Source organism: Lepidochelys olivacea, assembly GCF_965140295.1.
Source record: "Lepidochelys olivacea isolate rLepOli2 genome assembly, chromosome: 2".
NCBI classification, from domain to species: domain Eukaryota; kingdom Metazoa; phylum Chordata; order Testudines; family Cheloniidae; genus Lepidochelys; species Lepidochelys olivacea.
In genome coordinates, this window is record NC_140412.1 from 60,359,265 (window position 1) to 60,387,066 (window position 27,802).

A 27,802-nucleotide genomic window follows, 5' to 3' on the forward strand; every position below is an offset into this window, starting at 1 on the left:
GCAGTGGGAATAGAATTACAGCACCAATCTAATAAAGTGTCAGCTCATTTTTATTCACGGGGAAATAAATGCATGTTAAAATCTGTTAATAAGTGTCATTCTCAGGAAGGATGTGAAGCTGTTTAGTCTTAGCAACAACAAGCAAATTCCTGCATTCCTTACTCAGGTAAAACTCATCAACTTCAGGCAAAGTGTCCATTAACTCTACTGGGAGCTTTTCCTGAGTAAAGAATGCAGGATATGACATTATGTGATCAGCACTTCAATTTCATATTGTTTAGAAAGGAAGTATTCTGATAGAAGAATATCACCGAAACAAAAAACATCGTATTTTTTCTAGATCAAAAACCTTTGATCACTGCATTCTCCCTCATGATTTTGTGTATCTGACTGAAAAACTGCTATATCATTTGACCTGGAGGATCTGGATCCTCCACTTGGAAGATTTTGATAGCCTGACACATCAATATAGTGTTGAATCGTACAAATGCATAGGCACAAGGCTTCAAGTTTGCTTCCAATTGTTTTGCTAGCTACTGACAAAACCAGAAACTGCTGTTCTGTTTGCAAAGCCCAAATTCTGCTTTCTGTTACAACAGTGTAAATCTGGAGTAACTACAAAAAGTTAGTCCAGTTTTGCTCTGGTATAAGTGAGAGCAGAATGTAAATGGTAGGCAAGAGGAATAGGACACACCCTCAAAAGCCAACTCAGTTCATCTGATCAGCCAGCCCCTTTATTATTCAACTTCCATTTTTACCAAATTACACCTTTACTAAGGGCCGGATTCTGAAACCTTACCCAGACTCAGTGGAACTTTGCTTTATAAGTCCCCCATCACCATTCCAATGAAATTAATCACAGGGTAAGGGACTACTCAGTGATCATATGGGTGGCAGAACCTGACAGAAATTTATTTTCTGATTCATGCTCATTTATACCAATGTGCCTACTCAGTCTATAAAGCATTCTTAAATGCATTTTTTATGCAAATGTGGGGGAAGGAAACAAACAATTTGAATGTAAAAATATATTTATCTCAGTTTGGGGTAGGGAAGGTTGGGTCCTGACTAAAAAATATGGAAAAGAAAATAGTTTTGAAGTCAACTCAAGATAAATGAGGGGAGAACAGGAAATTCTTTAGATGTGACTTGATGGAGGTTAATAAGCCCCCAAGTATGTGTGTGCTTTCTCAGCTGATAAAATATCAGCATCTCTATCTGCCTCACTGTTCTGGAAGATATGTTTTTTCAGCAGCCAAGTAAGGTTTGTTGTTTAGTGAAAGACAGTAACTAGAGAAAATGATACTTTAGAAAGGAAAAGAAGAGGTTTAATAATGCAGGGTTTCCTAAGTCTCAGGATATACTTAAAACAAGAAAGCCATTGTGGTTTGCAACCTGCCTCTTCTGAATTCCCCACCTTCCCTCGCAACATAAAGATTTAATTCACAGTAGCATAAAAATCAGTGCATCAAAAAAGCATTATAAACAGAAAGACAGTCTAGCAGCAATTTAAAACATTTGAGAGGCAAAGGAAACTACTGACTCGGAAGTTTGCCTCTCTGTTTTAAAAGTAAGCACATTTTGTGCTTGAACTAAAAAGGTTAATCATAAATAATGAGAAGGCTATTTCACAACATTATTAGAATGTCACTATCTTTTTATGTTAATTAATGGAAATGGGTAAATATCCCATATGCAACGTTGTTGTAGTTATGTTAGTTCCAGGACATTAGAGACACAAGGTGAGTGAGGTAATACCTTTTATTGGACCAACTTCTGTTGGTGAGAGAGACAAGCTTTCAGCCTGAGGAAGAGCTCTGTGTAAGCTCAAAAGCTTCCCTCTCTCACCAGCTGAAGTTGGTCCAATAAAAGATATTACCTCACCCTCTTAAATATCCCATAGACACATCAGAGAGCTCTGCCTTCTATTAAGAGTTTACAGTACCATTAAGTCAGAACTGCTAGAAGGAGTTTCATCATATTTACAATAGTTATTTTCCATGGGCTGAAATGTGACCAAATGGCAGCATGAATGTGAATGGAAAAGATACTTCTCCCAGGACATTCTTTCTCAGTGCTTTGGAAAATCTTATTGGGTGGTTTCAGACTCAAGATGTGAAAAAATAAAGGAAAATCTACAAGGAGTTATTTCTGAAATTGAAAACATACTTTAAACTGATTTTCCTATGCATTTATTTTGTTTAGATTAATTAAGACCTCTGCTTTATGTTAGCCCAAAAATCGTTAACATTTGTAACATATTTACTGAGGTTTAAACAGTTATGTAATGGCTTTGTATCTATTACAAAGCAAATCTGTTTTAATAATCAACTGAAATTTTGTTTTTAACATACAATAAGTGGTTATGAGTCTAATGAGATACACATTTAGGAGCATTATGATGTTCCCCAGTAAAAAACTGATTTTCTTCTAGCTTTACTAAAATTTACTTACCAATGTTTATAAATCTGGATTAGCTATGTTCCATAATTTGTCCCAACATTGCCACATTTCATCAGCGTCTCTCATAACTACGTACGAACTACGTAGTGAGGAATCAAATGAAGGTTTGGCTTATAATCAGAAGAGAAGAAATCCCAAACTAAAATAATTCCAAAAAGCTAAAACTAGTACAAATTTTCCCAACTCTGGGCACATAAATATTTAAGGATTGTTGTTGTTGTTCTGGTCGTGAATGTGCACTTCACTTTTTACTACATAATGGTAAAATGACTTCATTCACTAACATTCAACTTTTCCACATCCTGCCCATCTGCAGGCAGCAAAGTCTGGACTACCCTGCGGAGTGGAAAGCAAGAGTTATATTAGCCCACCGACATGAAGTTACTTAATATTTCAAGATTCTTTCTTTTTTACAACCCATGCTTTTCTGCTTTCTTTATTCTAACCTTTAGTTGATGCACTGCAAAGTCTTCCTCTGGTCTTTAGGCTGTAACACTGTTAACAGCTCCCGTCCCTTGAAATTTTGTTGGTGGTGGTTAGCCCCACCAAGATGCCAGAAAACACACACACAATATCTCTGGCTAAAATCTTGTTCTTCTGGCACATGATATATGACTTGGTGGAACATGTATGCTCATCATATACTTTCACATTGTATCTAAACTACCATTGTCAAAATTCTAGAGCCTGGTCTCCCACACTCAATATAAATTATTTGAAATACGCCTATTCTACTTTGTCCCCCATTTTATCCCAGCCCTTTCAGGATAATTTGAGACCCCTGCCACCCAACTGGCAATGATTTCTAGAAACAAATAAAATAGAATAAGTCACAAAAAACCTGACATACTGAGATAGATCAGCCTCTCTCTCAAAGGTATTTCTATGGCCCCCATCACCATAATATCTGAGCGCCTCACAATCTTACATGTAATTACACTCAATAGCCCTGTGAAGTACGGAACTGAGGAACAGGAAGACTAAGTGACTTGCCTGTGGTCACAGAGTGAGTCTGTGGCACAGCAGGGAATTAGCACTTGGTCCCTCACTGCTAGTACCCTAATCACTAGGCTAGAAGATGGAGGAATTTAGCTAAACTGATGCAACTTAATTTAAAATTGATCTAGTTAAAGCAGTGCAAATCCCTAGTGTAGATGCACCTACACTGGCTTAACCCTCACTTAAAATCAGTTCTAGCTTGCCTCAGTAAGTTACTGAATTTAGCTAAACCTATTTAAGTAAGTGTTAAGCCAGTGTAAGTGATTTAGGGGGTCTGCATTGGTTTACAGTGATTTTAAGTCTTTTCAGCATACATAAGGTCAGCCTCAGAAATAGTGACAGCTGAAGAAAAAGCAGCTATAGTTACAGTAAAAGTGAACTGCACAGCAAGCAGCTAAGCAAACTGTGTTGGCCACTATTATTCATGTATTAGATGCCAGCGAGAAGACATGAAAAGATGGGAAATGAGTGAATAAGAAGCTATGCAGTAAATTAAGAACAGATAAATACAGTGTTGGGAACCACTGAATTAAGGACATACTTCCTGGCCAGTCAATTCAGTGAAAAGGTCAAAAACAACGTGAGAATGATTGCTTTTTTCCAGGATTAAAGCTTATATCATGCAGTTAGTATGAGTGTTTGAAATTTTGAAATAAATATCACAAACGAACCAATCCTAGAAGATCTGTGCAATTCTCCTTCTCTCCACAACCTGTCACTTTTTATTACTCAGGGAAATGAAGCTCAGATGTGGAATCTGGTTTTCAATGAAGACTGTTTTTTACCCAATATTCTAAATGGGGTGAATAATGCACAAGGAGGTCAAATCAATTGCACAAGGTCACAGAGAAATCAGCAGTTTATCTCAGATTAAAACCCAGGATGCTCCTGGCTCTCATTCTCTTTAACCTCTTGGGTCTCAAGCAATCATTCTCTCTCCCGAACACAGCGAATCCCATATTTGCCTTGAAATAAAGAGAAAGGAGAACTTAAAAACTGTGTTTTCTAAGACAACACCAGCTGCTGGTAGAATTAGTATGTTCCTAAGAAAAGCTTAGCAGAGAATAAATTGACAAACAGCTGATGCCATTCATAAAGTTTTTAATTTCAGCCAACCAGGAGCTTTTTGGGGAAAAGCAGAATAGATATGAGCTGACTCAACCAGGTGAAAATCAGCAGACTGACTCACTGGAAAAATCAAATTACCTAGACTAATTATTAAATTAGTGGGTAAAAAATTCTTAAAAGGAGCTATATACCAAATTAATAAATCCAAGCTATACTGGTTAACCCTTTAGTCAGAGGTAGAGGGAAGGTAATTAAAAGGCAGCTAAAAATAACCTTCTTCAATATAAATGCTAGTAATGTATATTCATGTATACATTCATTACATAATTTAAAATTAAGGATACTAGAACAATAAAGGCATAGAAGAAGCAACTTTTCTGAGGATTAAAATACCATGACACAGAGTTTGCCGAAGGAACAGGCACCACGCAATAGGGGGAAGAGAAACACTGCCGATATCAATGATGGGTGATAATCAATGTGCAGAAACGAATGCTATAACATGAAGAGCCGTGTGAAGTTCTGCGATAATGTATAGCATCAGAGGTTTACTTTGAATTTCAGTTCTAAATGACCCTGAAAATGTCTAACCATGGTTGAGGTTAATTTGAAATTCACCCTAGGCAATTCAAGGGTCACAAAACTCAGCTAAAGGAGTCTCAAAAACTTTTGGTGGACTTGACTCAAATTTTAGGTTTGTAACAAAACCCCAAGCCCAGATAAATCTCACTTGGCTTTGGCTTCCATGGTTACAAACATTTTGGATAGTTTTGTATTCAGGCGGAAAGCAAAGAAGCAGTTTGAAAAAGAAGGACAACAAAGGTGGTTGCTAGCAGGTGAGTGCTGCTGGAGACCTACAGGGCAGTTAGAGGAAGTCAGTCATGACTCATGAACTAATTTTACAGAAATACTTGGCCTGGAGCTTCACATTTAGGAGAATTAACTATTTAGCGGTAGATTAGGAAAGATTATGCAAGATTAGAAAGAAAGTGACAAACGTCTAGATATACAGCAGGGTCGTTTTCATATATTGTTCTATAAGTATCCAGCATAAATCTAGGAAGGATGTCAAGCATAACTTTATTTGAAGCACAATAGCTTTAACTGAAAATTGGGAGTATCTAGTGCTACCTCTTTATAACAGAGGAAGCAACTTTCTTAAAAAATAATCTGTGTTAACGTAATGTTTCTACAAAGAGCCTGATTGACAGGCCAGGAAACTGAAGTCTTCTCTTACAGAACGTGTACAGCATAGGCAGCAGCAGAGTGCTTCTCCCCAAACTTCTCCCCACTATTTTACAAGTGTCTCAATCTTCATCCACAGGGGTAAAAGGCTAACCTCAGCCTCTCTAATGAGATTTTTAACAAAGGGTGCCAGTTAGTGTTAATTGTGTTACTGTGGTTTGTGATGAGAGAAAGAGGAGGTGGCTAATAAAAATAAGAACTAACCCAAAATGAAATAAAAGGAGGACTTGTGGCACCTTAGAGACTAACAAATTTATTTGAGCATAAGCTTTCGTGAGCTACAGCTCACTTCATCGGATGCATTCAGTGGAAATGCAATTTCCACTGAATGCATCCGATGAAGTGAGCTGTAGCTCACGAAAGCTTATGCTCATCCACTGAATGCATCCGATGAAGTGAGCCGTAGCTCACGAAAGCTTATGCTCAAATAAATGTGTTAGTCTCTAAGGCGCCACAAGTCCTCCTTTTCTTTTTGCGAATACAGACTAACACGGCTACTACTCTGAAACCAAAATGAAATGCGAGGTTAAGAAATGGTTGGTTATTTCCTGCTGCTGCACACTCACCTCGTCCCATTGCTTCTGGGCTTATCTCATAGTGGCATTCCAAAACATATAGTTGTGTGTGGCATTGCAAATGAAGGTTCCTCAGAGTGCAAAATTAAGGGTATACTACCCTAATGGCAGAGCGGGCAAGAGGGAGAGTTATATGTGGACCTGTTTCCCTGAAGAGTGTTGCAGTTGAGGACAGAGCAAGGAGTCTCCCCCATAAAGCGTGTTGTAATTAGGGGTGCAAATCTTTCTCTCAACAGATTTCTCCAATGTGGAGCTCTTCCAGGTGCTCCTTGAAGGCAACTGCTGTAGCCAAGGAAAGATGGAAACATCCACTGTTACGATACCAGTGTGCTCCACTCTATATGTGAACAATTAGTAGATACGGCGCCAGTAGATGATGCTCAAAAATATGTAGCATAGTTCCTGGGTTTTGTAGGATCAATACAATTAGTTGTTCACTGCAAATATGCAGATCTTTACATCAGCTCTTAATACCCACAACACAGGATCAGAGGAAAGCAGAGGCTGGGAAGTAGGCAGTAGATTCAGGTAAACACATGTTTTGTTTCTGAGATTTACTCATCAATGGTTACTATGGCTCTACAGTAGGATGAAATGGCCCAGAGGAGAAAGGCTCTGTATCCCATTACCAGTCCCTCAAACCATTCTGTCCCCTAGAGAGAGCCAATGTAACTGTTTTGATTTAAGGAAAGATGACTGCCATATCTGGAAAAATGAAAATGGATGATGGAAAATATTCTATTTTAAACTGGGGAAGCTGAAGTTGCAATATTTCCCACTTAACCTCAATCAACAAAAAAGGACAACAGAGGCCAAAGTGGTTAAGCAGAGAATAGAACTGTACAGAAACATCCCTGAAACTAGCTAAATTCACATTTTTGCTTACATTCATTAGAAATCTTTTGTAGCATTTTGTGCTTTCATTTGAAGCTTCTTTCCAACACCAGAAAACAGTGACAAAGTCCTACATTAGGAGAGCCACAGGGTAAAAATCTTAGAGGAGGACAGGTTTCAGAGTAACAGCTGTGTTAGTCTGTATCCGCAAAAAAACCAGGAGTATTTGTGGCACCTTAGAGACTAACAAATTTATTAGAGCATAAGCTTTTATGGACTACAGCCCACTTCATCAGATGCATTCAGTAGAATATATAGTAAGGAGATATATATACATACATACAGAGAAGGTGGAATTTGCCACACAAACTGTCAGAGGCTAATTAATTAAGAGGAGAAAAAAAACTTGTGTACTGATAATCAAGATGGCCCATTTAGACAGTTGACATACTGCATACAGCAGGAGAGAGGGAGAGAGATGGGGAACTGGTGCCTCCTGGGCTTTTCTAATTTTATCAATCCCTGGTGTGCTAGCGGCATCCCAACATGTCCTTCCATCCCATCTTTCCAAGTGCATGATAGGCTGCACAGTCCCCTGAAATTACATGGTTTCAGCCTCAAAAGATTTTAGTTTTATAAGAAACTCCAAAAAGAGAAGCAAGTTTTCTTCCACCTCTCATAAAAAGGCAACCAAAAGTAAAAGTAGGCTTTAAGGTTTGAGAAACCTGTCCCTCCACACTAACCACTAACTTGGCGAAACTTAGCATTTTCACTTTTGCAGTGCCACCTCTCCACGCCCACGAGAGACACCCGAATGTAGAGATGGGCCAATCAAATAATCCATTTTGCTAAATGGCATGATTATTAGTGTCATTTGTCAGGAGATAGCAGCAGAGCCTGAGCTAATTCACTTGTGGCTGGTCCAGGTGAGAGGTACAGGAGAAGCACTGATCACCAGTGACCTGAGACACTGATAGATGGAGATATTTATTTTCTTCCCAAGCTTGCAGTGGAAGGGATAGAGGCAAACACACCCCTTTGTTGGAAGGGGAAGAGTAAAGCCTACTCTTCAGGTGACTCCAGTGCACCCACCCAAGTTCCTCCATTCCTCTAAGGGAAAATAATAAACAACCACTTCCCACACACCTGTATCAGAGGGAAGACCCCCCACAACACCAGTTTCCCAGGTGAATGTGCAACAGGTGAAGACTTCAGCATGCTCTGGAACTTTCTGCCTTCCCAGCCTAGATGCCCTTTTCCCTGGTATTCCTAGAGCTGTCTTTTGGGAGACATTTTTCTGCACACACCTACTCTGGCTGCGGCTGTTCTCTTCTCCTGCAATAAGTCTGAAAACAGTCTTCCTCCCAGCCCTTTAACTGTAGGACTGAGAGATCCCCAGAATTAATCTGACCATTAGATGCAAGATGAGTGAGTGGGCTAGCCACTTATTTCCTGAAGATACTGAAAATCAGGGAAGTGGAAACGGTACTCTGTCCTTGAAAGTCAGGAAAGAAACTGGATCTTTCATGAGATGGGATCATATGGTAAGGGGGCTGGAGGGAGGTGGGATCAGACTGATATTTAAGCTAGATGATATTCAGAACCAGATGTCTAAATATCATCTAACAGCAGGGCCAACAAGCTAAGCATGTAACCAAATATGCTTCACTCCATCCAAGTAACCATCAATACTAGGGCAAAGCCCAGTTTGTATTTAAAAAAAATTCTTCCTGGAAGAGTCTTGTGTTTCTTAGGTTGTTCTGCCCGCTACAATTCATATTCCTACTTTGCCAGCTCTAGCAGTTCCTTATCTATCCGTCCACGTTTGTTTATGGTGCCCAGCACCATGGTGTAGAGCACAAGTTGCAGAGAAAGCTGTGATGTTATACTGTTGTATATAAATACTTTCCTCTTTCCATCAGCATAGGGATTGGCTCACCTTTGGCAGTAGCAACATTCCAGCTGTCAGGGGTTTGGTTCAGAATTGTGTGTTGTAATGCACTAAAGTTTCCAGTATCTACTGCAGCAGCTTCAACAGCTGTGTGCGATCTGCACTAAGTATTTAGTTAACAGTTTTGTTTAAGCTATGTTTATTGAGTCTACTCTAAAACAGAACAGGTGAAAAATCAAAAGTGTGCTAGTTTCATTTGAGAGTATAATTGCAGATCTCACTCTCCTCATGCAGAAGGGTGAGGGGAGGGGTCAAATGCCTCCACAACAGCACTCCCGCTATCCCTACATCAACTCCATGAATCCATTGATGCATGCACAGGGAGTGATGGGGCAGAGGTAGGAAGAATGCACATAGTCCCCTCCATCCCTCTACCCCATGCCCTGTGGCAGTCAGGGAAAACAGTTAATCCTACATGCTTAAGTGCAGGGGAGAGAGACACTATCAGAGAACAGAGCCACGGGGGCTCAGCACCTCCATATGGATGACCCTGTGCCCCCAAGGATTCCAGGGGATTCAGAGGGTTTGAAGGCCACAACCTCTCTTTCTCTTGTGAGGCAGATGGAGGAATCCCTGGTGCACCAAATGAAAGGATGCAGGAGAAGGTTTCCAAAAAGGAACCTCACAGAGTTCCCGAGCAGCAATGCAGCTTTAAATATAGCACAAAATTATAATCTGCTCCACTAGATTCTGTTTACACTGCAAGATAGAACTCTCTAAAATGTATTGAGGGACAACCACATTGTAAGTATGTCATGTTGCTGTGGCGCAGACAAGCTCTACATTCAAAATGCAGGTAGAGATTTGTTTATACGAAGAGAAGGAATTGAAGGACACAATGGGAATGCAAGATGGTAAACTGGAGGAAAACTTAAAAGGCACACTTGCTTGTTTTTGTGGCTTTTGGGGAGTTTTTTTGGTTTGATTTTATTATGTCTCCTGCACATGCTCCTGAATGAAGCTACTTGTTATTTGTTTGTGGAGTCTGGTGTCCACAGAACACATATTCTGACTTTTCTCTTCCACCTCCCTTAACTTTCCCCTCTCCCACTGCAGGCACACTCCCAAGGAGCCTCTCTGTACCAGTGAGACAGGGATCAAGACTCTTCAGTATCACTATGAACTGGAATCTGAATTCACACAGCAACAGAGTAGAGGAAGCCTTAGCCTATGAGTCTGCATGCCAGCTATAGGCTCAAAGTTACAGTGAGATAAGAATGTTGACTTTCTACTGATACTAAGATAAAAGGAACTAGCATAATGCCTGGCAGATAAACAGAATTTGAGTTTACTTCAGAACATTTTTATTGCTCTAACTATGGTAATCCACTCCCTCTAATCCCTCATTCTGGTGACCAAGCAGATATTGATACAATCTCAGTTAATACACTGACTCCAAATGTAAACAAGATCATAGGAATCCAGAGTATATTTTCTTATCTATTATGTTAGATATAGATTAAAGAATTAATATATTAGAGCTAATCTATTCTCTTTAATAGAAATAATGGAGAATGACAACAATTAAGGAAAGTTTCTGATAAAATGGAATTCAATGATTGATTTAATATTTAATATTTTTTTTAAAAAAACCCATCAACACTCTAGGATTACTTTGAAATCTAACATCTTTGCGTTATGCAGTCCTTGGGAAAACTGAAAGTGAAGAGGCATTCTGTACTTATTATTTATTGTATGTTCAATTTATTATGGCACTGCTGTTCTCTAATTTTGGACTGGCATGCCTCCCACGCAGCCAAATTAGTGGGAGGCAATCCTCAAAAGGTTTAGAACAGCTAAATCATGAAACATATGATATTGAACCTTTCAGCATCTTTTTTCTCCATCTTCCATTCTCCTTCTCCTTCCCCCAAGTCAAATATTCCCCTCCCCCCATGATTTCTTCCTTCTCCTAACCCCAGCAACTCCCTATATGTGACTTGCAAGATCTTTGATCCCTTTATATTTCTCCTCCATTCCCATGCCCCCCCAACCCAGTAAGCACCAGTGCTTAATTTGTAATGAAAAAGGGGCTGAGGCTCAAGCAATTTTTTTTTACATTCACAACTGATGCAGCAAGCCCAGAGGTGCTGGGGCTATGAACTGCCAAGTCTTGAGGTGCCGGGACTCAGCCTTGTCAAGCCCTGGCACAAATTAAGCACAGGTAAGCACTGTATCTTTGGAGATATTCTATCAGGTGGCAGCAGTGGGTGTTGCAGACATACTTTGTTGTAATACAGTCAAATAATTTAGAATAAATGAAGTAGGCCCTAGATACTCCAATTATTATCGGCCGTCACAAACCCCTGTAGAGTCCCTTTGACTTGGATGAAGCTCCTAACATGTGCACTGGTCTGAACTAGTAGATCCAGTTGCAGGTTCAGGGCTTTAATTTTGTAAACAACTAAGTCTTTTCATTGATAATTTGAAAGTAGGAAAAGTGACTTAATTCATCTCCAATTATGCTCTAAAACGGTTTAACCAGCTCTTCTCCTCATCTTTGAAATCCAGAGTCTCAGTAAATTCTATAAAAAGTTGAACGCTCATCCTGTGGAAGGTGAAGATGACAGATTCAAGCAACGGGGAAGAGCTATTTCAAAGCCATTTAGAGCAAGTTAATGCTCACCCCCATTTACTCATCATCCCTTGCTTGCAGGCTAACTTTAAAACCCAAAGGCCTCATTCATCTTCCTGTTACACTCAACCTTATGCTCAGCTGAAAGACATATTCTAATAATTAAAGGTGCTTTTGCAAAGCAGCAATTCAATGTATAGTTCTGCTTCTCTTTTCCTTCTTTGTAATAGTTTCTCTTCAGAGTTCATTTAAAAGTATAGAAGCGGTAAACAGACACTTCAATATTCTGAGTCACAATGGAGCAATTCTCTCCGTGAAACCAGATATTTTTTCTATGAAACTACACACATTTATCCCCTTAGTCATCATGTTTGTCCATGCTTGAGACTCCATCCTCATTACAAGGCTCTGTTGTTACACACAGCTCTACAGTGTGCTGGCTGTCTGTTGCAATAAAACATTAAAAAGCCTATAGTTTTATTAAGAAATGTTTCAGAAATGCCACAGAAATGCCACAATGAGAAAGGGCAAAAGTCATTTTTTAAAATATATTTGTAAATTGCGGATACAGTATTGCCAATCCCAAGCATTCACAAATGATGAGACTGGCTTAAAAGTGATAAGGCTTTTATTGCTTTTAAAATATATTTTGGGTTCTATTTACTTGCCTTCCAGTTTGTGAAACTTTAGGTTGCAGTACCTTCATTTTTTCGAGTTTTTCTCTGCAACCATGAGGGCTAGATTTTTTTTAAAATGAGCTCAGATTCTCATGTAACCTCTTGATCCCAATAGTTGGGGCTTTAAGAACAACACTAAATATCACAAGACCTGTATTAAAAGTGCAAGTACTGCAATTGGTAATACTACAGACATTTACGTTCATAGGCTCATTAACACTTTTTTCTCTTTTTCAATGAAAGTAACTGAAAGCAGTGCATGTGCTGTAATAATGATCAGCTTCAAACTTTGAAATTACAATATTGGAACATACCATTAGCCCATTTTTGTGGAGGTTCTTGAGGAAAGTAACCTTCCTAATCCCCCACATGCCCATTCTCCAGAACCAAGTACTCACCATTCATGTACCAAAGTGCTCCCATTCTTCTCCATGGGCAAGGCACCCCAGCTGAACTTCATCTTCCCATGATGCACTGCAGCCACACAACTGCCATGTTTTACTGTGGTGCATCATGGGAAATGTAGTCCTACCAGGGAGTCCTTCGTATAGAGAACTGGAGTGTGAGGCACCAGAATGACAACTCTCATGAATCACCAGAATTGAAGTTTTTCAGTTTTCAGGTGTTCAGCTTTTCAATTAAAAAATTAAAATTGCTGTGGAAAATTGGATATTTCTAATAATTCCTCTGATATTTGGGTCCAAAAAGCAACTAGTCAACTAAATCCACAGGACAGCCCTGATTCTCATAGGGCTGACACAGCTCTATCTTGGAGCATGCAAACCTAGTTTTCAGGAAAATTATTGTGTCTCAATTTTTTAGTGTCACAACATGATAATGTAAAACAGGGAGATAGCAGCAAGATGTGTTTGGGGGTTCCACCAATATTATCTTTGCTAGGAGGCCTAAAATATTCACAAAAATAGACTTTGTAATGTAATTTGTAGTTATAGATAAATTTGTGCAATGCTCAGGGTTGGAAATATGCTAAGGCACATTTTTAGGAAAGTCATGGAAGTCTTACTAAAAAGATCAACTGTTACAAAAATGCTTCACTGTAACCAAATGATTAGTGATGGTCAAGTCTGAAAAGGTTCAGAGCTTCAGCACTGTGACCGCAGCTACCCCTGTACTCACACCTTACTGCAATAATATTTATAAAAATATGCCTTGTAAGGTATCATATGAAAGCTAACAACATGCTGATTATTTATATTATAAAATGCACGTGTTAAGAATATATATGAAGTTATGAATTCCCTCGGTATGATGTTACTAAAACATGTTTAAGACCAGATAGCCAAACCTAGGTGAAAGGTGATAAACAGGTCTGTCCAAGCTATCTCAAGACACATATTAACAGTAAACAAAGCCATTGAGCTAAACTGGTGGGGGTTATTGTGATCCTGAACTGAGAGATAGAGAATTAACCAGGCTTCTGAACCCCAGAGAGACCCAGAAGTCTGAATCCCCAGGAGGCCCTCCTGATTTGTAAGACAAAGCCATCTCTTTGGGGATATACGTGTAAGTAGGGTTTGAATGAGTTCTCCCCTGACATCGAGTGATGAGCTGGTGGAAAAAACTTCAGGAACAGATTGCGTTTGCATAGCCACACATACTCTGCCTTGATGAACATGTAAGGCGACTGCTGCCCCCTTACTAACATTCAGGGGAGGTGTTTTGGTTGGCTAGCTCCCAGTACTAAAAGGGGAAGGGTCTATGGGAAATCAGGACCCTGAGACTGACAGTCCCCAGGAACAATGGGGAGAGGCCAGTGCTTCAGGTCAGCCTGAATGACAGGGCAGGCAGGAGGGGAGGGATAGCTCAGTGGTTTGAGCATTGGCCTGCTAAATCCAGGGTTGTGAGTTCAATCCTTGAGGGGGCCATTTAGGGATCTGGGCCAAAAACTGGGGATTGGTCCTGCTTTGAGCAGGGGGTTGGACTAGATGATCTCCTGAGGTCCCTTCCAACCCTGATATTCTATGATTCTAATCAGGGAGTCAGGAGGCCAGGGAGGTCCCTTCCCCTGCGGGAGCTGGAATTGCCTGGGTCAGACAGAGTGGAGCCAAGCTAAGGAGAAAGCAGGGGGCCCAAGCTGAGCTGGGGAGCAGAGCTGTGCCAGATCCAGAGGGAGCAGACCCAGTGCTGGAGCAGAGCCCCAAAGCCAGAGGCACAGCCCAGAGAGAGCAGACTTGCCCTGGGAGAAGAGCTGCAGTGGCCAGAAAAGCAGCCCAGGAAGCAGGTCAGTGCTGTGAGCAGAGTCACAGAAGCAGCCTGCAGAGCAGACCTGTCCTGGGAGCAGAGCTGCAGCAACCAGAGCCAGGGGGGGCCAAAGAAGCAGCCCAGGGAGCTGGAGGCAGAGCAGCAGCAGTGCTGAGACAGAGTGGTGAGCTGGGGCTGGAGCAGTCTGGAGCTGGGTGCGGTGAGCAGCTGGGGAGGTCGAGGGGGACCCTGGGCAGCAGGCCCAGCACAGGGAGATACCTCAGCCAAGAGGCTCTGCAGGCCAGGCTTGAATCGTAACCCCAACAGGGCGGGGGTGACACTGGGAAGAAGGGTCCTACCACTTAGAGCCTGAGAGCGTGTGGCCACCACCAGAGCAAGTGTCCAACCCACAGCATCCCTGCAGCACAGCCAGGGCTTGAGAAGAAGGCCTGGGACTTACAAGGAACAGACTGTGAACTGCCCTGACGTTCCAGAGTCACTGTTTGTGATGTTCCCTGCCACAGAGCAGGGTGATGTGTTTCCTTTAACCTTTCCCATTTTTCCTTATTCTTTTAAAAGTAATTGTTAATTAAATAACTTGCATTGCTTTAAATTGTGTGTAATAATCAGTGGGTCAGAGAAGTGCCCAGTGCAGAAAGAGTTCCCTGGAGTGGGAACACCCTAGCCCCTGTCCTAGGTGACCACAGCATGGTTGGGGGGTCAAGGCCCCCAGAAATCCTGGGCCCAACCTTGTCGGGGTTACGAGGACTCTGCCAGACAGGAGAGTGGAAGGGAAGTCCTCAAGGGCAGGGAGGCCTCTGGGTAAAGGAAGTGGAATCAAGGACTCAGATCCTTTTGCTAGCCCACTTCACCGGGGTAGGCAAAAGCCAGGAAAGTTCCCCACAATAGCAGGACTATTCCCCCGCTTACACGCAGAATGACAGAGCTGCTGTGCAAAAATGATCACTTTTGGTTGGTGTTGGGTTACAAATCATTGAATGCAGGGGTAATGAAATGTAGTTGTCATTATTGTATGAGTAAAGGGCAGCAAAACTTACTTAGCCTGTCCTGATTGAGAGGGTCACTCTCAACTGAACCTCACTCACTTAGCAGGGGGTAGGGATGCCAAATCCCAGTGATGATGAGGGGTGTGTGGACTCTGCTTAAAGAGTTCTTGACAACATTTGACCTTCCCCTCTCCAGTGCTTATAACAGAATTGATTAGACTCAGTTGAGAGTCATTATTTCTATTCAGGGATTACCAGATCTGAATCACTAATGATTAGGTCTACGCGCTATGCCTTAGATGCGGTGTAGGAACAATGGTGAGATGAAAGACAATGCAGAGGCTGTGGCAGTGAAGTTCCCTGCTACTCAGTGAAGTCACTAGGGATCTGAATTAAGCAGTAGAACCTCAGAACATGGGACTGAAGAAATGTCAGTGAGCAACCTGCAACAGCAATGTAAAGCAGCCGCAGCATGTGACCAGTGGCAGCGGAGGCGGCAGCAAACAGCCAGTAGAAGAGGTGCACAGCAACCACAGAGACATTGCTTGATGTCCCTGCTCACTTCTTGGGTGGCAGGTGAACCCCTGTGAACACACTTAAGAACTCCAGGGCTTTGCTAATCAAGGATAGCCAACTGCAAGTGAGATGCAGTGAAGGGTGTTAAAGGGACAGTCATTCTTTGGACTTTCCCCCACATGGTGGGAAACTGAGGCAAAAGACTTGCCCAATGCACTGTGGAGTTGCATTTGTTTATGGTCTCATGCCTTTGAATATGGTAGTGGTGTTTTCCCAAATTAACACTTGGCTCCCTTTCCCTTTTATTAAAAGTTCTTTATTGTTATACACAGACTCAGTGCTTGGGAGTGGGGAAGTGTTGTGTTTTAGAAGTGCCCAGGAGTAGTATTAGGTTTTTCCAGATTACTGGGTGGGAGATTGAGCTGGTTCTGTATGTATAGAGAACCCCTAGATATTGAAGCTGGCCCTTGTTGCTGTCAACGCCATTTGGCAAAAGGGTTACGTAAGAAACAGAGAGAGACTCCAATCTTTATCCTTCACCTTAGGAGACAAAGAAAACAAACAATTTGATCTCTGTGACAGATCCTGACCAGGCTAGCCAGTAAAGGCTAGAAAGGAGACTGGGGGTGAGAGAAACCATCTTGAACAAAAACTGTGTTTTGCTACATTAAGTTTTAGACTTTTATATGTCTGTTTTCACTTTTATTTTCTCATAGCCATCTCTACCTTTCTCTCTTTTACTTTTTATCCCTTAAACCATGCTCTTTTGCTAATCATTTTATTTTGATTTCATTACAAATCATCAGTACTGTGTAATTTCAGTAAAGTGTATGCTTCTGGAAAGCTGACAGGTTGGAATGTTTCATTGTCTCTGCAAAGGCAGCAAATGTAACACTTTCTTTATGAGGGTCCAGTGAGAGGGCCTGGTCCCTGCAGCAGCATGATGTGGGAGCGAATTTGGGACTGGCAGGATACTAAGGTCAGCCTGCAAAAAATAACCAGGTTGTGCAAAAGCCAGGGTGTGGCTTGTGGGCTACTGGCAGGCTATTGGGATCAGAATTCTGGACCAAAGCTGAACAGCTATAAGACACCCAGTAGAGCGCTTTGTATCCGCAGATATACGCAGACCATTTTTGCGGATGCAGATACAAATTTTGTATCCACATAGGGCTCTGCGGCACACGCTCACCCGAACGTAGCGGCTGTCACCCAGCCTGTAGGTTTCAGCTCAGCTCTCTGTGAGTCACGCAGCAGCACGCTGCGCATTCGGGGAGTTGTAGTCCCCAACTTGCTCTGAGGGAGGAGGTAAACTACAACTCCCAGAAGGGAGTGAGCCAAGCGCTATTTTGAAGGTGAGGCTGTTCTTTAAACGAGCAGGTGGCACTGGCTGCATGCATTAGAGCTGCCACAACTGAATACAGGTGTTAGGGTTAACAATTTTCTTATTGCAGAAAACCGTACACCCTTGTCCCTCCCACTCCCCTGCCCCTAGGCTCACCCCTGCCCCATCTCTTCTCTGAGGCCCCGCCTGCTACTTACTCCATCCCCCATCCCTCAGTTGCTTGTTCTCCCCCACCCTCTCTCACTCACTCATTTTCACTGGGCCAGGGCAGGCTGCGGGAGGGGGTGAGGGCTCTGGCTGGGGGTGTGGGCTCTGGGGTGGGGCTGGGGATGAGGGGTTTGGGGTGCAGGGCCAAGGGGTTTGGAGTGTGGGAGGGGGCTCTGGGCTGGGGCAGAGGGTTGGGGTGCAGGAGGGGTTAGGGCTCCGGTGTGGGGCCAGGGATGAGGGGTTGGGATGCAGGAGGGGGCTCCAGGCTGGGGCCAAGGGTGGGGGCAGGAGAGGTGAGGGCTCCAGCTAGGGGTGTGGGCTCTGGGGATGAGGGATTTGGGGTGCAGGAGGGCACTCTGAGGGGACAAGGGGTTCAAGGGGTGGGAGGGGGATCAGAATTGGGGTAGGGAGTTGGTGTGCGGAAGGGGGTGAGGGATGCAGGCTTCAGGCAGCACTTATCTCAGGCAGCTCCCAGAAGCAGTGGCATGCCCCCCCCCCCCCCGCACTGGCTCCTACGCAGAGGTGTAGCCAGGCAGCTCTGCACGCTGTCCTATCCGCAGGTGTCACCCCCGCAGCACCCATTGGATGTGGTTCCCGGCCAATGGGAGCTGTGGAGCCAGTGCTTGGGGCAGGGGCAGTGCACGTAGGAGCCAGAGTGGGCACACGCTGTTGCTTCCGGAAGCCACATGGAACCAAGGCAGGCAGAGAACTTATCTTAGCCCCACTGTGCCGCCAACCGGGGTCACTTTTCACTGGTTGTTCTGGTCAAAAGCCAGATGCCTGGCAACCCCCGAATTGTAGCGGGAAAGGAGGTACAGCAGGGGAAAGCAGGTAGCAGGGCAGGAGGTCTCTAGGGAGAAGTGAGGCTGCACAATGGCTTGTGGAGTTTAGAGCCCTGCAAATCTGCAGACAATTTTTGCAGATCAGATGTGAATACACCTTTTTGTATCCACACAGGGCTCTAGTTACAAGGCAGATAGATAGTGACGGAACCCCTTACTTGCCGGGGTGAGCCTCAAAACACCACGTGTCAATAAGCACACAGAAGAATAAAGGGAACCCCGAGGGTTGTGGAAGTTTCCCCATCAGTGGCAAATTTTAAATCAAGATTGGATGTTTTGGGGATGTTCTATGGCCTATGTTATGAAGGAAGTCAGACTGGCTGATTGCTAGGTCGCTTCTGACTCCAGAATCTATGAAAGACCTATCCAAACTCCCTAAGGGCATGTCTACACTTATTTCCGGAGCAATGGATCCAGCAGGGGTCGATTTATCATGTCTAATGAAGATTTATCATGTCTAGTGAAGACGCGATAAATTGACCGCCGAGCGCTCTCCTGTCAACTCCGGTACTCCACCGGAACGAGAAGTGTAGGCGGAGTCGATGGGGGAGTGGCAGCAGTCGACCTACCACAGTGAAGACACGGTGGTAAGTAGCTCTAAGTACATCAACTTCAGCTACGCTATTTTCATAGCTGAAGTTGCGTAACTTTAGACCGACTTAAGTTGCCCCACGCCCCGTGTAGAGCAGGCCTAAGCCTTGCCCACAAAGCTGTTTGAATGACCACTCTGATTTTGGGGAACTCCAGATATTGAGAGTAACTCCAGATATTTGTGTAAATAGGATCACTTGTCAAGGCCTTTTAGTTGTGAAGATAGATATTCTTAGTGTTATGAATCTTCAAGGATTACAGATGGTAAGTTGGGCACTTTCTCATAATACAAGAACCTGGGGAGACTCAAAAGAAAACTAATGAGGCATTTTTGAACATGAACACACTTCCACGAGATATTGAGGCAAACACCTTAGCAGAAAAGTCCACTACCTTTGTTCTTTTTGCTTCACCATAGAATTGTCACTGAATTCCCATTCCCTGTTAATTTTGCAGCTCTCAGGGCAGTCAGAGTGAAGTCCTCAACTGTTATCGCATCAATTTACCTCCCCTCTCAAATAAATCCCTAAATGCCATGGTTTTATATATTTTTAAAAAGCCAGGAAAATCATGAAATCCATGACTCTCATGACATCCATGACAAGGGTGAAACCTTGTATGGATAAAGATAAACCCTGTCCTTACATAACATTTAAAACTCGTCATACTCCTTGGACAGTACTATAAAATTGAATGCACTCTGTAATGTACAGAATACTAGATAATAATTCTCTGTAATAAAATGATCTAGTCAGAATAGAATTTGCAAATCATTCAAAAATCATTCTTTCCATAGCTGCCTAACTTCCTATGAGTGTGGGTTTATAATGTCTTCCACATTTGGAAATAATGTCCCAGCATCACAGCATTTTAAATAGTTTGATTTTATCAGTCCCTGCCTGGAGTGAGAACTGTGATTATAACTCTCACACCAATACTTGCCATAAATATCCCTTTCCTACTAACACTGTCCTATTTAGCCTGTTTTTGGTTTTTTTTTAAAGTATTTACACACCACTTGGAAAAATACCAACTTTTTAAAAAAATGTGAGTTTACACCAAGCATATTTAAGCTTCTCTCTCTAAAACTGAGTCACGCCAGTGAAAGCTCAAGGAAGGCATGCCAATATGAAACTTCAACTTCTGCTGCTTATGACTTGAACAAGCTCACCCACCTCGATTATAAAGTGCTAAAAAGAGGAAGCCCCTGACAATTAACAAGATGACACATAATTAAGACAACCCACAGCAAAACACATTCTGGCTAGAAAACAAAGTTCTTGGGCTCTGACTTTTGCTTGCAGCAGTGGGTTAAAAAAAAAAAGATACTTAGGGAAAACAACTACAAAGTCAGTCTGTATCTGACCCTGTCTTCACTGTGGAGGAACATGAAAAAAAATCCTATTTCATTTAGGGTAAACCTCCCCATATCACAAGAACAATTGGTAATACAGACATGCCTGGGATGTTCAACATTCTACCAAGCAAACTAGCAGCAACAAAAAATGCAGTTTTCATGCAGCAATTTTTAGATCTTTTTTGTACCTCTGGAATTTCTGACCTTGTGTGTCTATCGGCAGATCTGTTGGGGGCACAGCAGTTGTATTGGTCCAGCTCTTTTTTCAGATTATTTTTATCTCACTATGAGGGACATCTTTGTGAGCTCTGAACACTTTTACAGCTGTTAGGATGCTAATGAGAACTTCATGTGTACCCAGCACAAGTGCTCTCAAGAAGAAAACAAATGTCAAACTGAGGTATGTGGAAGACGCCATAAATATGTCTTTGAATGTTTACCATCTGGAACAGTAGATTACATTTTGACAAGAAGCTGGACTACCCTGTGGGCATTGTCTTTTAAACAGCCCACTCATTAGAAGGGAAGGAAAAACATGATTTAATGTCCCCACTTTCTTCATAAGCTTTTCTGATGGTGTTGGGCAAACTATTTTTCCATAGTAAAATAATAAAAAAGATGGAAGTATATTTATCCAAACATTTTCTTAAAAGATTAGATCTGATGACCCATCTGACAGAAATCCATGGAGAAGGCAGCCTTATAATTAGACTGTGACTGCAGAATGTGCAGTGCAATTCACATTCCTGAAACTGCTGCACCTTGTCTTTGTTAGCAAGCTAAGCCATATCTTCATGGACAGAAATTGTTTTAAGGAACTTCACATCAACCAAAAACAGGCAGAATAAAGTGAAGAAATCAAATTTAAAGTTAAAGTAGAGTATTCCTTGTATAGGAGGTCTTAACACAAGCCTAGTTTGGTATTTTTTTTTTTAAACTGCAAAAGTTTCCACTGCTCATTAGAAAGATAAACTGGGCTGAGTGAAAAGTCAATATGCTCCAATTTCTTCACTCAACCCCAGTCAGGTTATGCAAAAAGAAAAGGAGTACTTGTGGCACCTTAGAGACTAACCAATTTATCTGAGCATAAGCTTTCGTGAGCTAAAGCTTATGCTCAGATAAATTGGTTAGTCTCTAAGGTGCCACAAGTACTTCTTTTCTTTTTGTGAATACAGACTAACATGGCTGTTACTCTGAAACCAGTCAGGTTATGCTGTCTTATTAGGATTTAGTTAATACTCTCTTTAAAATTGCTGTGAGGATACAGTTTTATTAAAGAATGTGTTTGAAAATACAAGCTAAGAACAATCTGTAAAGCGTCCAAACAGTCTGTTCGACTTTTTTTTTTTTTTTTTTGGTTTGAGGCAAAAATATATGTGCAACTTGAAACATGGTTTTGTGGGCACCGTTACACAGTTGAGTACCAGCCATAAATCCCCTTGCTCAGTCTACTAAACGGATCTTATTTCAGAACAGATTGTATACAGATCTTATTTCATTGTTCATATTGTTCATATTATTTCATCTTTATTTATTGTATACGGATCTTATTTCAGAACAGATTGTATACAGAATATCTCACCTGTATATGGTGAGGACAGTGTTAGATTTCTTTCACAAGTGGGAGAAACCAATTATTCATGAGCACCACAGGTGTGAGAGAGTTACTGCATGGAAGATCTGTCATAGTGGCAAAAGGAACACATCATTTAGTTACTCCATAAGGGAAGACTTTTAAAAGGATTTATTTTAAAATAAGCCACTTCAGCCTTCAGTACCTGTCAAAAGAAAGACTAGAGGAATAAACTGGGAAGATTAATTCTAAAATATCCAGAATTCAATTTGTGATCACTTTTTTTGTTTTTTTATTTAATTTGGTGGCTTTTTTTCTCCCCACATATCAGTGAAATTAATAGTCATTAAATGAAAGTGATAGTAAGTACTTACAGTGACTAATTTCTAATTAAATTTCTGCCTTTCCTCATGCCTAATGGTAAAAATCTCTTTACATTTAATTAACACTTCAGATAGCCTGTTTAGAATCTATAAATATAGCCAGCCTTTAATGATCCGTTATAGTGATACAGTACTACTTAGTTTTCAGTGACTTGTAAAACTTTCACAAACAGATCTGCAAATGAATTACATCCATCTGCTCTGCTGCAGCTGCAAGCGCAGTATTACATTGTATTCTTTCACTTCCTCCGTTTTCTGCTTCTTTCCTAACTTTAAATCCATGTGTAAGCCAAGCTAACTATACTCCAATCATCAGGAGCCCAGCCAGGTCTCTATAAAGGAGTCTTCAAACTTTACAGACATATCAAATGTACTTTCAAAACATTTTGGTTCGTTTCACAATGAGGCAGACAGTCCACGCTGCATAAAAGCAGTTAAGCATCTTGTCAGAATCTCAGAAAAACCATGCTAGGATTTTTCCCCCCAATGGTTTTCACTAATTCATTAATGTAAACATAGAAATGAAACTACTATGATAGCTCTGGCGATCTCTCACTTACTGAAGGTTTTTAGCACATGTGTGAGAGCGAGGGGGAGACAGTAGTAGTAGATACACTGCTCCAAACGAGATTTTCTAATCTACACCTTCAAAAGCGTGACCTTAACTGCATTAAGAGTGTTAGTTCTATGAAGACAGCCAAGCATCAAGCTATGGTCGCAGTTATCTGTCAGCCATACAATAGCTGCATTGATAAGGCAGCAGCAACTGGCTTTGACAAGTGTGCTGTGCTAGCATTCCGTTCAAAACCATGAAGGGGAAGGGGGTGGGGAGAGGCATTAAATGTCTTTTACTTTACCTGAACAAACTGCTTTTCTTTTAGCTGCTGAAAATGAATCCTCCCTCTTCTCCCAAAAGCTAAGTAGCTCTTCTTTTGCTTGCAACTCACACTTGCAGAAGACCACACAGCTCCAGCAAGGCAGCCTCCCTTCCCTAATCCCCACTCGAATGTGATGACACACACTAACCCCAACCATCTGTTGAAACACGTCCTCAAGCACTCAGCACAGCGGTGTGTCAAGACGGGCTGCCCAATCCAATTGCTGGGGCTGGGTGTCTCTTAAGGAGCTGGAGGCAGAGACAAGGACAGAAACTGTAGCTCTGAGAACTCTTAGCAAAGTAACCTGAGATTTTGGGAGAGAAAAGGGCGGCTATAAAGTAGAAGTGGGAGGTGCTGGTGGGAAGGTAGAGGGAGTGGATTGTTCTGGTGGCCAGTTGTGTTATTTCTCACAACTCCTTGTATTCCCAAGGGACCACTGGGACCCTCACAGTAGGATGCACAGAAGCAGGGCAGCAACAGTTTTTATTGCAGGTCTATTGAGGGCAATCTCCTCTGAGAGACACTTTCCTAAAAAGAGATAAAAGATGCAGCTTGAGATCCTGATAAAGTGTTAATGTAGGAGTCGTTTGCACGGAAATGAGACATTTGCATGTTGAAATCCAAACTCCCACCTTCCCATGATTACACTGTGGCTGCCTCCAGCATTCCTGGGGAAAAGAAGGGAGAGGCAGCTAAAAAGCACAACGTTTTTATACAGCATAGAGGTCTGCACTGTTTACCACAAGTCTATGCTTCTCAATATTTAATGCTGATAGGTGGATTTCTTAAACAGCACATTTTCAAGGGCTAAAAGTTGGTTACTCCTATTATTTTCAAAATTGTCTTCTTGAACATGCAAGGTTTTTGTAACGATTAAAACTAACAGCAGTGTCTCTTCATTCTGTGATTAAAAGCACATTCCAAATAACTCATGGACTACTTTCCTTTAAAGTTTTATTTTCCAGATTCTGATCAAACCAGGACAGTGTCCATCCCACCCCACCCCCACTCTATTCTGGCTGACTCTCCCACCCTTCTCTCACACTCACTCTTTTAAATGGAGATGTCCTCAGAAATTTTAATTAAGATAATGTTGAAATAAGAAACGGTACAGAGTTCAAGCATAGAAGTTTCTGGTTGTCAGGGGATAAGGTACAGATTATCAAGGGGTGTAAAATTCGATTTAGGAGCTGGTGGAGTAAGGATTACATAATAATCTGCAATCTCCCCGACTGGGGGTAAAAGTTTAACCGGTCAGAGTACAGACATTGAGATATGGGGTAAGTTATCCATACAACGGCTATGTTCAGTAGGCAGAGTATAGTGAGTGGATACGATGGTGGGGATGGGTCTACCCTCATTTGGTGGGATTTAATGTTTAGTGGGTTTATGGTTCCAGTTCATACGGTCCGATGGGGAAAGCCTCTCAGTCTCTTTCCCACAGTAGGTGCACAATGTCGTACCGGCTCATTCCTCCTGGTACTGTCTGTGGCCGGTGATGTGCTCGATGTAGATGTCCCTGGACCATCGGATGGTGTCCGAGACCATGAGGCGCCGCATTTCCCTTACATGTAAGCATTCTATAACCAGTACATGCAAGTTCTCAGGCATCGGGATTTGGGATAGCTGGGTTCTATTCCTGGCTCTGCCTATGTGACCTTGTGCCAATTTCTGTGCCTCAGTTTCCTATCTATAAAATAGGGATAGTGATACTTCTCTACTTAAGGGATGCCTTAAGGATAAATTCATTAATTTATGTGAGAAACTCAGATACTACTGATAAGTGCCCCATAAAAGCCTATACAACAAATAGATGCTTCCTTCCTTGTTCACTGAAATACGATGGTGAGAGAGAAACAAAACAAAAAACCACCCAAGGATCTTTTACTTTGTTACCAAGTGCCTGACTTGCCGTTTGCATTAAATCTACATTTTACATTATGACAGATGTTGCATTTCTTTGAACTGGGAAAGGAAAAGCTAAAAGGAGAAGTGTTGTTCTGGCATTAAAAATTATTCCAAAAAGTGCTAAAATCCAATGTGTAGAAAGGTTTGCAACTGTAAACAGTTTTAAAGCACTCTGCACAGCCATCTAAAAGAGAATATCTTTAAAGCCCAGAAAGGTTGATTTGCTTGTTCTTTAATACCTTGGGCATATTGTTGGAAGCTATTTTAGAATCAGTAGTGGGGGGGAAAATGAAATATTTTATAAAACATGAGTTATAATTTGTGCTCAGTTAGTAGTTGTCACAATTCACCTGTAGAAAGAAAAGAAAAAGAAAAGAAAAGAAGCACTAGAGAGTACAGATTGCATTTGTTCAAGTTCTTCCCAGAAGTGATTATATGGTGTCTGTTTCAGCCTATTAAATTGAAACTGCCTTCACAGATGTTCGGTATTCACTAAAACACTACTCCTTAATCTGCTAAATCCAGAAAAACAAGCAGCAGAACAATATTTTCAACAATGCTAAGTGGCAAGGCAGGGATGAAACTACTGTCCCCTTGGGTATCATAAGATTTTAAACAGTGACAATTATTGCTTCAAGGCAGGTTTTTGGTTTTTTTATCCTACCAGACTGAGGTCTGGAAAGAGTCTGAACAACTTTGTAGATTCAGAAAACCCTGGAGGCATTATTAAACTAGTTTGTGTTCTCTTTTAACTAACAAAAGTAAGAACCTAAGAAACTGCAAAAGTGTTGAATAATAATTTTACAGTATTGTATTAGTAATGCAAAATGTATTAAAAATACAGAACAGTCAGATGTGGAACATCAAAGACACAAAAAACAATTTATTATATATCATATATATAGATTCTGAATTTTTGCATAAATCATTGATCATCTGAGGACTCGCTCTGTTCTATGTCTGCCATATGAGAAGCAACTAAATGTTAATATTTGAAGCTAGCTTTAGTTAAAATTGTTATATTTCGTTCTAGCAATATGAAAAGCAATTATGTACAATACAAACATTTTGATATAATGCTTATGTACCTATGTAGACATACCCATTATATGTGTGTACATATACATATGGTAGGTATCTTACACACATACTTGGACTTAATTCTGTTATCATTTCTTTATATCAGTCTAAATCAGGTGTACATCCACTGATGTCAGTGATGTTACAACAGGGTAAAAGTGGTATGAGATCATAAAGAGGACTCACAATTGTGTATTTTACACACATGAACACACAACAGTCTTCAAAGAGCTTTTTCTCTTAAAAAAACTTGAATTACAAACTTTCACCTCCAAAAACAAAGTTAGTTACAACCTTTAAGCATTATGCATGATCATGTTTTCAAATAAAAAACTGCTGCTGATTTTGTATGATTTTGTAGGATAACGTAACTGCTTCTCCTGTGACTCTTCTAGTTTGCAGTAGAAGTGACTGTTTATATCAACTATACTTTTCCGTTATTTCCCCTGTACCCCAACTACCATCTGCAAAGAGTTTAGGTTTTAAAAGTGAAATTAAAGCTGCACTGAAAGAACTGTACCTGAAATATTGTTAAAATAATGCATCAGAAAACACATTCTCAGGTTGACTCTCAAAACAGTGAACTCCTTGCAGGGTCAGACTGACCCCACTCAGATAAGACTTGTAACAAATTGAATAATGCACTGTTGTAAGTAACTCAAGACAGTCCTAATATGCAAGATTAATTGTAGGTAACTGTGATATTGAAAAATAGTCACTCCTGTTTTATTCCCACAGTTAACATTTCTCTTCACTTATTAGCTCCAAATAGTTTCCATGGTAACAAACTAGCCCTTGTAAGTCAGTGCAATGAGCTTCACTCATCTTTGTCTAGACTCATCCCCTCCACAGATGGCATTGGCAGTTCAGTTTTGTATATGCATGTACACACACACAAGTTAAATGTAATTTATGGTAAGCTTAAAGTTTTAAACTCTCAAAAGTAACAAAATGCAACCTTCATGGTTCTTACAGAGAGCTTAATTCAACCATACTACACATATGCATGAGACCCACTCTTGCCTTCACTGTATCCCTATAACTGTTGTTGTAGTCAATTAGACTTCTACATACATATATGAGGGTAGAACTGGTTCCCCTGTTTATTAAATTACAGCTAAAACACCACGGATAGATAATCCAGGTATTACTTGGGTCAAATTCTGGCTTCAGACTTGTACACACACTCCTGTTGAAATCCATAGGAGATGCATGTATGTATCCAAGAGTAGTGTGTGCCCATTCAGTAAGTCTTGGTCTCCATGTGTCCTGTGGGAGAGTTAAAGTTCCTAAAAACTTCAGCCAAGATTTTAAAAAGATTTTAAAAGCTTAGGTACCTGAAGTTGGGCTCCTAAGTCAAAGTAGCCTGAATTTCACAAGCATGGAGCACACAGTAGCTCCTACTGAAGTCAATAGGAACTGCAGGTGCTCAGTACCTTTGAATAATCAGGCCACTTTTACTTTAATCCATATTTAGGCACCAAAGAGACCAGTTTTGAAAATTCTGGCACACACACACATTTTGTATG

At 41.3% G+C, this 27,802-nt stretch overlaps 1 protein-coding gene across 4 annotated transcripts in view; it reads right to left on the reverse strand.

The window, feature by feature from the left end:
* Positions 1-23,571, reverse strand: part of SULF1 (sulfatase 1) — a 177,168-nt gene extending 153,597 nt beyond the window's left edge. For 2 of the 4 annotated variants that reach the window (XM_084618081.1, XM_084618078.1), the window contains exon 1: positions 23,265-23,571. The gene's annotated coding sequence lies outside the window, so the exon portion shown is untranslated. Of the gene's footprint in view, positions 1-22,033; positions 22,132-23,264 lie in introns of all 4 variants that reach the window. The other 2 variants (XM_084618080.1, XM_084618082.1) reach the window with 2 other exon arrangements.
* Positions 23,572-27,802: the final 4,231 nt, after the last annotated feature.